Raw genomic sequence first — 13,100 nt, forward strand, 5'->3', positions numbered from 1 at the left:
TAGCGTCTTGACGAGCTGGATATCTGGCATGGATATTGTGGGATATTGCGCACTTCTTCGGTTTCTTATCATAGCCTGAAGCGCATACGAAACTTAGAAATAAGTTGACATGTTATTATTTATTTGAGTTAATAATTCCTGCTGCTTGGCCAAATGGTGCTACCAATCCAGCAAGTAATAAGCATGAGTTGCTTAAATCAAATTACTTTTTCAGTTGATGGCATTTTAAACTCGGCATTATTTGGCCCAATATGCCGAACGGAGCCTAATGCATGGTCTTTTGAACCCAATGCTTAAAGTTTTTCTCTTTTTTATTTTGAAAATGCATCGCAGAGACCAACGGTCTGCAACGCAATAGGAAAAGTTCTGGTCGGTATCGGCGAAGAGGCCGTACGGCTAAGCACAGCAAGATTGGAACAGTGATTTGCATGTTCGAGACCGGCAACAAGCTGCGAAAATTCTTTGATGAACAGAATCGGCGCCAGACCTGAAGTTTTAATCTTCAACGCTGACACCGCTATTATTATCATTATTAACAATATTATCATCACATGTGATAAACTCCGAGTGATTTTCCTACTCGAAAGGCTGACCGCCATCATCGCTGGGCCCGCCATCATCGCTAGGCCCGCCATCATCGCTGGGCCCGCCATCATCACTGGGCCCGCCATCATCCCTGGGCCCGCCATCATCGCTAGGCCCGCCATCATCACTGGGCCCGCCATCATCACTGGGCCCGCCATCATCGCTAGGCCCGCCATCATCGCTGGGCCCGCCATCATCGCTGGGCCCGCCATCATCGCTGAGCCGGCCATCATCGCTGGGCCCGCCATCATCACTGGGCCTGCCATCATCGCAGGGCCCGCCATCATCGCTGGGCCCGCCATCATCGCTGGGCCCGCCATATCACTGGGCCCGCCATCATCGCTGGGCCCGCCATCATCGCTGGGCCCGCCATCATTGCAGGGCCCTCCATCATCACTGGGCCCGCCATCATCGCTAGGCCCGCCATCATCGCTGGGCCCGCCATCATCACTCGCCTGACGATGTTTGCGCGCGTAATTTGGACGATGATGCAGCAGAAGTCGAGAGGCGAGGGAGCGAGCCATCGTCGGCCGCAAGTTTGTCGTCGCAATCCGACGATGACGTCACAGACGAACACATCCACCGAAAACTGCGAGCGGTATTTTTTCTCATATATTTTTGTACGTTTTTAAATATTATTCATGAATTAGATTTCGCAGGCTCGTAGGAAAATGGACATCCACCGAAAATTGGAACCCAGGCGTGCGGTATTTCTTTCAAATATTCATGTACGTTTTATAATATTGCTCATATATTAAACTTTACAGGCTCGTAGAAAAATGGCTTTGAGCTCGTTTTTGAGCAGTTAAACGGAGGGACAGTAATTATATGATACAGCATAGTTATAGTTAACGATGATATCTTACTAAGGTTAAGGCGATTTGCATCAATAACATTAAAAAAATATAATTATTGCAACGATTTTTTCGAATGTGGATAATATTTTCAGAAATTCTTTCTCATGCTTGCCGCAGAGGGTTGAGGTAGTCGGAAATGATGAGTCATGATTTGTGATGGACACGAGGGCGACGATGTTTGAACAAGTGAGGGAAGCGAGGACACTGCACACAGCGCTGTCATGTCCACATCTGCGTAGCCCTCGGATATATGTAGCTTTGATTAAACGCGGTCGCTGAAAAAGTACGTGGTTCTTATATCTACATAGCCCTCGAAATCTACTGTACTTAACCCTCGAAATCTACTGTAGTTAACCATCGAAATCTACTGTACTTAACCCTCGAAATCTACTGTACTTAACCCTCGAAATCTACTGTACATTATAGCCCTCGAAATCTACGTAGAATTTGAATCGCAGTATCTACCGCAATCTACTTAGCCCCCGGATATCTTATTAAAAAATCTACGAATGTCTTGAGCTTCACTTGCTTTATAATTTCTCTCACACGTCATGCAGTTTCCCTCACACGTCATGCAGTTTCCCTCACACGTCATCTAGTTTCCCTCACACGTCATGCAGTTTCCCTCACACGTCATGCAGTTTCCCTCACACGTCATGCAGTTTCCCTCACACGTCATGCAGTTTCCCTCACTCACACCACTTTCAAAGATCACTTTTCACGGAGGTTTTATATCACAAAATTTAACTACTATCCCCTGACAAATTTAGGTATTTTTGTGATTTCAATATGTCATTCAAACTGCTAGCAATGTTTTTAGTTTAAAATCATGAAAACTAGCAAAAATTTGCGTGCATCTGATTTTATTTGCAGCGCATCATAAAATAATCAATTTAGCAAATTTTTTTCCCTATACAACAGCCCCTATTTTCATCATTTTTATTAACGTAGATATTAATAGTTAATAATAATGATATATATTAATAGAGGAAATAGATAATAATATACAGTAGTGTAATGCTTGTATAACCCCTTACCCTCGTCGGTCCTCGGAACCCTCTTTTCCCACGACCCATCATCCCGATCACATTAAATTCCTACAGCTCATCTCGAAATTTGATAAATTCCCTACATTCTCGTCTTGATATTCATTTTTGTGTTCTCCTAATCCCCACACTTTTACTAATTCCCCATTCATCCCTCTAATATCAACCATACCATCATCCCCCTAATGATACCATCAATCCTCTACTCCTGCCATCACATTCCCATTCCTCCCCTCATAACCCGCTTTACTCCCGCTGCATCTCCCACTCAGATTATAATTCCTCATTCTTCCCCTTATCTCCAACTCTACCACTCTTCCCCACACTTCCCTCCCCTTCTATTTCCCCAACTTCTCCCCTCATTCCTTTTTCCTCATCTCATTCCCCACTCCACTCCTCATCCCCCACCCTACCCTCGCTCCAGCCTACCCTCCCTCTACCCTCTACCCTCCGCTCCCTCTACCCTTCCTACCCTCAACCTCCACCCCTCCATTCTGCCCATACCAACCAGCGCTAAAACACCGGTTGATTTAGTCACGAAACGATGGTAATATGTTGAGCAAAATGCGTTACGACGCTGTTGTGGCTGCGTTTAGACGCGTTACGACGCTGTAGTGGCTGCATTTAGACGCGTTACGACGCTGTGGTGGCTGCGTTTAGACGCGTTACGACGCTCATGGCGCTGTTGTGGCAGCGTTAAGATCCGTTACGAGCGTCGAGGGCCACAACAGGTGTCCGGTTACGGCGCGCTGGCGGGTTGGTGACTTCCCGCCAGCAACAGCGCAGGAGAGAGGGGAAGAGAGGGGGAGAGAGGGAAGAGAGGGGGGAGAGGGAAGAGAGGGGAGGTATTAGGAGAGGGGGAAAAGAAAGAGAAGAAATATGAGAAGGATGGAAGAGAATGTAAAAAGTATGAGAGGGGAAAGGAGAAGGAAATGAGATGGAGATTGAGCATTAGAAAAAAGTAGAAAATAATGAGTGAGAGGGTAAGAGTGAGCGAAGAAAGACGGAAAAAGAGAGGCAGGATCATGGGAGTTTAAGAGAAATGAAAGGAAAAAGAGGAAATGGTGAAAAAAGGGGAAGAGTGTATGGGAGAGAGAGAGATGTTAGACTTACTAAAAAGAAAGGAAGTAGAAGACAGACACCTGATGAGTGACGAACAAAGTGAGGGTTAAAGTCTTTGTTCAAGTGAGGGCACGAGGGTAAAATCGAGAGAAGCTGCCTTTCTGAGTGCGGAGGACAATTAAACAGAAGAAATAAGGGGTTACCCTGAGACGGATAAGGACGAAAAAAATAATAAAAAATAAATGGTAATAAAGGATAATAAATAAAAATAAAGAATAATAAACGAATAGAAGACAATAAAAATGAAAGGACGTGAGCTCAGAAAAGTGGAACAATTTCGCGTCCTGGAAGTGCGAAAGTTCCAAGTCAAAATAGTAATATTAATATTCATCGCATACATATTATACATATTTCAACATCAATGTTTGCTTCAATGTTGGGTCTTGAGTTCAGTTTTATGGGTAATAATAATTCTAAATAAGCGACCTCGGTTCCGTGGAAATTTGCCAAGCAAAGATACCCGATTAAAGGTCTACTAAAATAACAATGTTATCATTTATCAGTTATTTATTTGATATCATAAAGTAATCATATATTATATCAGATGTTGTTAATTATTACCCAGAAATAGGATTCAACGAATGGAAAATAATATTATTTTGTCAGGCAAATCCGTATTTGCTGGTCAAATTACGTAACTTGTCTGGTGCTGTGACGGTGATTCGCGATAATATTCGAAAACTGGCCAACTCTACGGACACTGTTCACTGTCATTTCATGTTTACGGTTGTTTACTGTTTACTGTTGTTTACTATTCACGGTTATTTACTGTTCACGGTTATATACTGTTCACGATTATTGACTGTTCACCGTTATTTAATGTCCACGGTTATTTACTGTCCACCCTTATTTACTTTCCTCTGTTATTTAATGTCCACGGTTATTTACTGTCCACCCTTATTTACTTTCCTCTGTTATTTACTGTCCACGGTTATTTACTGTTCACGGTTATTTACTGTTCACTGTTATTTACTGTTTACTGCTGTTTACTATTCACGGTTATTGACTGTTCACTGTTATTTACTGTCCACGGTTATTTACTGTTCACGGTTATTGACTGTTCACGGTTATTTACTGTTCACGGTTATTGACTGTTCACGGTTATTTACTGTTGCAGTCAGTTTAGGCAAGTCTAGTAATTCAAGTTTAAATTATTCTTCGTCAAAAAGTTATTTTGAATAAAATCAAGTTAGGTACAAGGCAGGAGCAACGACAATGCAGTGCAGAGATATTCAATTTTCATAGGGTCGTAAATTTGCATGTCCAGGAGAATCGAAGTAGTTTTTGAATAGCATTCCCCGAATTGAGACAAGGTATCTGACTATAATAGGACGGCAACAACCAAAATAAAAATTATACATAATCGCAAAATATACAAGGTGATTCACGGAAACTTCCCGATTTGAAAGCTCAATAAAAAAAAGAAACAGTATGATATAATTGCAGTTTGAATTAGAAAAAAACATTACCTGAATTTTTGTATCAATTACTTTAAGATGACATCGGATAAATGACAGCCCCCATTGTCAATGCATTCAGTTAGTCTAATTTTTGAAGTTCCGTTCAACTCGCTGAAGATATTCAGGGGTATGTTGGCTATGGCTTGGCACATGTTGTTAATCATATTAGGTAGAGTCCTTGGACAGTCATTGTAAACGATTAATTTAAGATAACCCCATAAAAAATCACACGGAGCAAAATTCGGCGAGCCCATGTAACAATAGATTTCAGATCAGGAACCCGACCTGACGGACGAATACGGAACCGAGTACGCTCCAGTGTGGCCTGGTCTGTTACGTCCGCAATGCTTATTAAGGATACAAATAATTTAACACTCATCTATTATTATAACTTACAGTCTCTATTATTATAAATTACAGTCTCTATTATTATAAATTACAGTCTCTATAATTATAAATACAGTGCCAGTAACAACTTCTCAGCAGTACGCGCCCAGTTGTGGGTGGCTGAGGAGGATGTCCCGCGCGCGGGGTTTACAAAAGATCATTAGCGCGTCGCGGGGGTCTTTAGCGGACCACCGCGTGGGAGACCAAATGACTTCTTTGGTCTATTTTCGACTTCTATTTTTTGACTTACGACCAATGACTTGACTTCTATTCTATTTTTTCTATGACTTCTATTTTTGGATGATTATTGATGATTTTCATGTGCACGCACCGATGATATGTGGAGCGACCCGTGAAACGCTGTGCATCAAAGGGACCATCAAAATACGGTAGATTAGCATACCGGTTGACTTTCGGCACATTATGGTTATGGTTCCTTTCGCTTTCGGAACCAGGCCAGTTTTCGGTACAGTTTCCTTACGGTACCATTGGTTAACGGTACTTTGAATTACGGTGCTTCTGGCTTACGGTTGAGGCAAAATCTAACACGAGAATCAAAAAGCGAAAACTGCTGTGGACTATAGAAAAAATTGAAAACATGAAATCGCGACAGACGAAATAAACTTAATTTGATGAGTTGGTAAGAACTTCGTGATCAAAATAAGAATTTCCCTTGACAGACTACAAAGACATCTCAGAGTCAGAAAGAACAACTGAAAATACAACTCAATTGTGACGAGAACAATAAACAGTAGAAACAAAACAATAAATAAATAACCTCTTCAAAATACGGTAGATTCGCATACCGATTGACTTTCGGCACATTATGGTTAAGGTTATTGGCTTTCGGGGCAGTTTTCTTACGGTACCATTGGTTAACGGTAGTTTGAATTACGGCGCTTAAGGCTTACGGTTATGTTAAAATCCAACACGATAATAAGAAAACGAAAACTGTTAAAGACTATTAAAAAAAGTAAAAACAAGAATTTGCGACAGACGAAATCAACTTGATGAGTATAGGATAGAAACTTCGTAATAAAAATAAGAATTTCCCTTGATAGACAACAAAGGCATCTCAGAGTCAGAAAAAACGACTGGAAATATAACTGAATTACGACTTGAACCATAAACAATAGAAATATAATAATAAATAAATAACATAAAGGTAATGAAGAAATTCAGTGGTGAATGACAGATAGTTTATCCAAAATTTAGTCACCTGACGATGGCTGAGAGCTCCCCGTCTGAGTCCAGCCTCTGCCTTTTGACCTGTAACAAAAAAATTCTAATTGAAAATTTTTAAAGGTGAGAAATAATAAAATGGAAAATTCTTACTTTATTTAATGTTCTAAGAATCCAATATTGTTATTCTGCGTTGAATAAATGAGCGGGAGATGTTAAAAAGAATGTATGGAGGGTACCATGAAAAAATGTGTTTGCCTGTTTCATGAATACCTTCATCACAAACACAAGTACAAAAATAAATCAATGGAATATACAAAGTTGCCACAATGGCTCTAAAAACTGCCAAAGGCCAAATTTTGCTCTACAAGACGAATAGGTTAGCACAAATAAGACGATCATGACCACAACAAATGAAAAATATTTGTAATAATGACTGTAGGTTCTATTTGGTCGAATAATTATTCCACCAAATAGAACCTACAAAGTAAATTTTATGTGTTAATAGCCTTTAAGCACATGCATCAAGATCATTTAATCGAAACAGGTTCTAAGCGCCATGCATGCATGTATGATGAAGCTGAATGTCGCTATTGCCGTACTTTTTCTCTCTCTCCAGTCAAATTACACCTTATATTGAATTTAAATAAACTCCCGGCTTCGCAGCTACCTTGCTTGATTTATGAACTTGGAGCACAAAAATGTCGCAATGTCTTAACACACAATTGGAAAAATCTGAAAAACGAAGGTAAGTGAGCTGGCTGAGCAGTAATAACAGTTTAAGTGTACTGGCTGAGCAGTAACAACAGCTTAAGTGTACTGGCTGAGCAGTAAGAACAGTTTAAGTGTACTGGCTGAGCAGTAACAACAGCTTAAGTGTACAGACTGAGCAGTAAGAACAGTTTAAGTGTACAGACTGAGCAGTAACAACAGTTTAAGTGTACAGACTGAGCAGTAACAACAGTTTAAGTGTACAGGCTGAGCAATAACAACAGTTTAAGTGTACAGGCTGAGCAGGAATAACAGTTTAAGTGTACAGGCTGAGCAGTAACAACAGTTTAAGTGTACAGGCTGAGCAGTAACAACAGTTTAAGTGTACAGGCTGAGCAGGAACAACAGTTTAAGTGTGCGGGCTGAGCAGTAACAACAGTTCAAATGCGCTAGCTGAGCAGGAATAACAGTTTAAGCAGTGGTTGTCACTGACGGATTACTAGCGTGGCTCGCTGAGAGACGGGATGTCGCATCACTCAACGAAAAATAGAAGCGAGGAAAGACTTGAAGCAGCATAGGTAGCTAAGTAATAGCAGTAAATGGAAATTGACGTTAAACGTGATGATTAAGATAAAATTTAGATAATTTATTCCAATTAAAATTAAAATAATAGAATTAGCAAACAAAAGCATGCAATGCAATGAAACAGCAAAACATCAGAAAATGTTATCGATGAAACAATAATCACGTGAAAACAAACTAACTGCACCTGAAATAAATGTACTTGGCCAATTCAGAAAAACGCATCCCATACGCGTTTATGTAAGAGAAAGGAAACGCAAACTTCGTCTGTGAAAAAATTGCTTGAGAAAAAATAATAAATTCGTCCAGTTTGTGATACGCAGAAATTACGAATTGAATACCTCATTTTGTGAGGCCAGAAAAAAATATCCTAACGAATAATATTCCGTACAGGCTGGTTTTTCGTAGGTTAATTGCTCTCTTAAATATTGTAAAATAGGCAGACTTGAGAGGAGAAACTATTAAAGCATGAATCACTTTACTTAAAGCCTTGAATTCATCACATCTATGCAAAATACTTATTTATGCGTGAATGAAATTCGTTATCAATGCGTGAATAAATTTCCTTTCACTATTTTAGTTCAACCATGACATTTTCATACAGGAAGCTTAAATTACATTATCAATACTGATATACATCAATATCAATGTATCAATATATACATCTAATTCCAGGCACATTCGTTCAGTTGTTAATAAGTTACCGAGTTATTGTATCGCTGATCCGCGCGGTGCAAAAGTATCACTGTTACCGCCGTGTCAGCCCGTACAATGAAGACATGGACTCGCAATGCGGCTGTGAACGCGACAACGAACTTTCCATTGTACTTCCATTGTACTTTCATTGTACTTTCATTGTACTTTCATTGTACTTTCATTGTACTTCTGCCGGCTGGGGGGCATTTTAGTTCACTGGAAGGTAACTCGAGACGCGAGCTTTATGCCGACCCTGATACCTGCTAATCAAAAGTCAACTTATTGATTATGTTGCCTTCTCTAATAACGGTCGTAGCTTTCAAATAGAACATATAATGCGCTCTTGGGTTTTATTTAATTTAAATTTTAGGTGTAAATTAATTATAGTTCACTGGAACGTAAACTCGAGACGATATCTTTATGACCATCGATACCTGTTAATTAAAAGTTAATGCATAGATTATATTGTCTAAAGTATTTAATCCCTCATATACAAGTATGCCCACCGAAGAACAACACAATTGAATTGCTCGGTAAATAATCAATTCAAATAAATTTGCTTCAATGCATTTCCTTCTCATCGACTTTAATGAAATTCAATCCAAATTTATGGCTGTAGAGATTTTTAATGTAGAGATTTAATTTTTAAATTTAATGTAGAGATTTTTACAGATTTTAAACATCCTCATTATTAAATTCAAAGTACGGATTTAGAAGACGCTTCTCTTGAAACTAAAACAATTAAGTCTACTGGCATCATAGGGACAAAATATATTTATTGTTCAAAATGAAAGATTTTTTAATTATCTTTCAATAACATGATCGCTCAAAATCACATGCATCTCTATGCAACCCATCATGTGTATCAACATGTACGACACAACACCATCATGTGTATCAACATGTATGATACGACACCCATCATGTGTATCAACATGTATGATACGACGCTCATCATGTGTATCAACATGTATGATACGACACCCATCATGTGTATCAACATGTATGATACAACACCCATCATGTGTATCAACATGTATGATACAACACCCATCATGTGTATCAACATGTATGATACGACGCCCATCATGTGTATCAACATGTATGACACGGCACTCATCATGTGTATCAACATGTATGATACGACACCATCATGTGTATCAACATGTATGATACGACACCCATCATGCTGTCTCTTATACACATCTAGATGTGTATAAGAGACAGCCTCCACCCCTCCATTCTGCCCATACCAACCAGCGCTAAAACACCGGTTGATTTAGTCACGAAACGATGGTAATATGTTGAGCAAAATGCGTTACGACGCTGTTGTGGCTGCGTTTAGACGCGTTACGACGCTGTAGTGGCTGCATTTAGACGCGTTACGACGCTGTGGTGGCTGCGTTTAGACGCGTTACGACGCTCATGGCGCTGTTGTGGCAGCGTTAAGATCCGTTACGAGCGTCGAGGGCCACAACAGGTGTCCGGTTACGGCGCGCTGGCGGGTTGGTGACTTCCCGCCAGCAACAGCGCAGGAGAGAGGGGAAGAGAGGGGGAGAGAGGGAAGAGAGGGGGGAGAGGGAAGAGAGGGGAGGTATTAGGAGAGGGGGAAAAGAAAGAGAAGAAATATGAGAAGGATGGAAGAGAATGTAAAAAGTATGAGAGGGGAAAGGAGAAGGAAATGAGATGGAGATTGAGCATTAGAAAAAAGTAGAAAATAATGAGTGAGAGGGTAAGAGTGAGCGAAGAAAGACGGAAAAAGAGAGGCAGGATCATGGGAGTTTAAGAGAAATGAAAGGAAAAAGAGGAAATGGTGAAAAAAGGGGAAGANGCAGGTATAACTCCCCCATATTGCAGGTATAACTCCCCCATATTGCAGGTATAACTCCCCCATATTGCAGCTTTTAGTAACTCGGTTTTAGAAAGAAAAAAAAGAACTGCACTAATAAGTCTTTAGTTCTATTAGAATGATGCGTCATAATGACGTCACAGTGACACCTCATAACAAGACGCCATAATGACGTGTCACAGTGACACCTCATAACAAGACGCCATAATGACGTGTCACAGTGACACCTCATATAACGAGACGCCATAATGACACCTCATAATTACATATCATGACGCCAGCTGTAGCCACGACATGAAGCAGTCATGGCAATTAGCCGCGCCGCCCCTGATGCCATACCCTAACAAAATTTAGAGTCGCCCCAGCTTCTGGTATCCCAAATCAGAAGCTGCCGCGTCTGTAAATTTTTACTGGGTAACAAAATTTAGAGTCGCCCCAGCTTCTGGTAGTCCAAATCAGAAGCTGCTGCGTCTGTAAATTTTCACTGGGTAACAAAATTCAGAGTCGCCCCAGCTTCTGGTAGTCCAAATCAGAAGCTGCCGCGTCTGTAAATTTTCACTGGGATAGTCAGGACCAGAGGCGCCAGCTTGTCACCGCTGCTGCCACCCGCTGCCACGACGCACACAACAAAATATCAATGGCAGTTGTGTGGGATGACCGAGTCGTGACCGAGGCTGATTGCTACACTAATGAAGTGTGTATATACCAACATAAATTTGCTTTGTATGTGACTACAGCTGTATGTTTATTGCATCAAATCTTATTTTAGGTTTACTTTTAAACTGATGTGTGCCTATACCAAAAAATTTTGTTGTGTATGGGAAGACAGCTGTACGGTTATTGCCTCGAATATTATTATAGGTTTACTATTAAATTGTACTGTGCCTATACCAACACAAATTTGTTATGTATGTGACTACACCTGTACGGTTATAAACTGAAATATTTTTATTAAAACACTTCTCTTAACTTCACTTCTTGTTGTTTGTTTGCTACAAATATTATAATCGATATTTAACACACATCTACCTTTCCAATCGTTCTGAAATTTTGCACACTTGCGTAAAGTTGGAGACAATGCATGAGCCAATTGACAGAATAATTAATTTTGAAAATTTAATTTTCTAATATTAAAAAATTATAATTAAATTTTTAATATTTGAAAATAAAATTAGAAATTCATTGTGCATGTGTAACATCGGAGACACTGGATTTTTTGAAGTGTTAACTGGATTCTTTTGAAGTCTTTAAAAAGTAATTGGTAAACGTATATTATTTTAGATCTACTATTAAACATGTTTACAGGTGAACTAAGTAGACATAGTTGTGGTAGATATTTGTGGTGCGTGTGTTGCAGTGAATGAGTTCATAGATGAACTGAAAGACCATATCTGTTCATGCGTAGCGCTACTGTAAAACATTTATTGCACAAATGTGTTAATATAGGGTTGATATTTCTTTATGAACATCACCGTAGAATTCTTTTAAGCTTAGGCGCCGCACAACATGCATGGCGAAAGCGCTTTTATAAAACCATTAACTTGATTTGAAAATATTTTTAAAATACCATGTTCTTCTATTGATTATTTGAGAAAGTGTTTTGCAGCTGCTTTTAAAGGCCGAAGATTAAATGCAAAAAAACGAGGTGCATTGTTTCGTTAAATATTGTCTATAAATGAGATATAAAGATGAACATTAATGTTTTTAAGATTTAAGATGAGCCACAAGGAGGGAATGGTCCGAAAATGGCATGTTTATGATAGTCTAATAGCATTTTCTGCAGTAAATTCAATAAATGTTTCTATTAACTAGCAAATTATTACCTCAATATTTCTTAGTTAAAAAATAAAATGCCGAGCACATTTAGATTGAATGCGTTCCATTTCCGAGACTATGAATAACCAATCCGGGCGACTGAATTAATAATGCATAAATGAAATCCTACTCAAGAATTCAAATAAACTATTATTTGATAATCATGATAGAACCCATCTTGAGATTATAAAAGAACACTCGTGAATTAGAAAAAAATTGAGGCCCAAAGATTCATTTTGACAACTATTATAAAATTCAATACCAGAATTAAAATTCAAGCCTTTTCAAGAATTTTAAACACCGTCTCAAGATTAAAATGGGATTATAATTTCGGTTAGATAATTTTAATTATTTCTATTAGCAGGTAATTATAATTACCTATATGATTACCTATTAGGTAATTACAAACTATTCGGGAATAAAATAAACCTGGCTTCGAGTACCAAAAGGGAACTTTGTCTAATATAAAAATAAAACTTTTTTGAGACTTGAAATGAACATGGGTTTCAGAATTAAAAGAAACCATATTTCAGAATTGGAATAAAACCAACTTCTATAATTCAATAAATTATTTTGTAGAATTGAAGAAAAAATTATTCAGAATTATAATAAAACCGTATTAAAGAATAAAAAAAGTTAGTTCTCAGAATCAAAATTTCAGGATTGGAATAAATCTATTTATAAAGATTAAAGGGCAAAATATGGGTGAATTGAAGTCAGTTAGACCTAATGCAGTTTTCGCCGAAAATATTTATTCAATTTATTACAGGACTACATTAACGTGGTATCTGATGTTGAAGAACTAAAT

General features: G+C 38.9%; 1 protein-coding gene across 1 annotated transcript in view; it reads right to left on the reverse strand.

Moving 5' to 3' along the window:
* The window catches only part of LOC108669142 (eyes absent homolog 2), a 33,660-nt gene extending 26,937 nt beyond the window's left edge, over nucleotides 1–6,723 (reverse strand). The window contains exon 1 of the mRNA XM_018156440.2: nucleotides 6,677–6,723. The gene's annotated coding sequence lies outside the window, so the exon portion shown is untranslated. The remainder of the gene's footprint in view (nucleotides 1–6,676) is intronic.
* Nucleotides 6,724–13,100: the final 6,377 nt, after the last annotated feature.

This window comes from Hyalella azteca, unplaced genomic scaffold, assembly GCF_000764305.2.
Source record: "Hyalella azteca isolate HAZT.00-mixed unplaced genomic scaffold, Hazt_2.0.2 contig8634, whole genome shotgun sequence".
NCBI lineage: Eukaryota > Metazoa > Arthropoda > Malacostraca > Amphipoda > Hyalellidae > Hyalella > Hyalella azteca.